We start from the raw sequence: 777 nt of genomic DNA on the forward strand, positions 1-777 counted from the left end.
GGAGCTCTGGGATCGCTCCAAGGACACCTCTGGAGCTTCTGGGATCGCTCTGGGAGCTCTGGGATGGCTCTGGGAGCTCTGGGATGGCTCTGGGAGCTCTGGGATCGCTCCAAGGACACCTCTGGAGCTTCTGGGATCGCTCTGGGAGCTCTGGGATCACTCCGGGAGCTCCAAAACCATTCCAAGGACACCTCTGGAGCTTCTGGAATCACTCTGGGAGCTCTGGGATCACTCCAGGAGCTCCAGAACCATTCCAAGGACACCTCTGGAGCTCTGGGATGGCTCTGGGAGCTCTGGGATCACTCTGGGAGCTCCAGAACCATTCCAAGGACGCCTCTGGAGCTGTTTGGACACCTCTGGGATCACTCTGGGAGCTCCAGAACCTCCGGAACCACTCCAAGAACCCGTCCAGAGCCTCTCCAGAACCGCTCCAAGGACACCTCCAGAGCTTTTCCAGCCCCTCCAGAAGCACCCGGACACCTCTGGAGCGGCTCCAAGGCCTCCAGAACCTTCGGAACGGCTCCAGAACCTTCTGGAACTGCTCCAGAACCTTCAGAACGGCTCAAGAACCTTCTGGAACTGCTCAAGAACCTTCCAGAACCTTCTGGGATTGCTCCAGAACCTTTGGAACTGCTCCAGAACCTCCTGGAAACAGCTCCAGAACCTTCGGAACGGCTCCAGAACCTTCAGGAACTGCTCCAGAACCTCCTGGAAACGGCTCCAGAACCTCCTGGAACGGCTCCAGGGGCACCCCCCGAGCCTTTCCCAACACCCCCG

At 59.2% G+C, this 777-nt stretch overlaps 1 long non-coding RNA gene across 1 annotated transcript; it reads right to left on the minus strand.

Moving 5' to 3' along the window:
• Window positions 1–10: 10 nt before the first annotated feature.
• On the minus strand, window positions 11–380 carry LOC108446509. Its single transcript, XR_001861718.1, has 3 exons — window positions 355–380; window positions 192–311; window positions 11–119 (listed from the first exon to the last, which is right to left on the minus strand). It is a non-coding gene; the product is annotated as an uncharacterized LOC108446509 (long non-coding RNA).
• Between the last annotated feature and the right edge of the window lie 397 nt (window positions 381–777).

Source organism: Corvus brachyrhynchos, unplaced genomic scaffold (genome assembly GCF_000691975.1).
Source record: "Corvus brachyrhynchos isolate BGI_N302 unplaced genomic scaffold, ASM69197v1 scaffold1105, whole genome shotgun sequence".
Classification (NCBI taxonomy): domain Eukaryota; kingdom Metazoa; phylum Chordata; class Aves; order Passeriformes; family Corvidae; genus Corvus; species Corvus brachyrhynchos.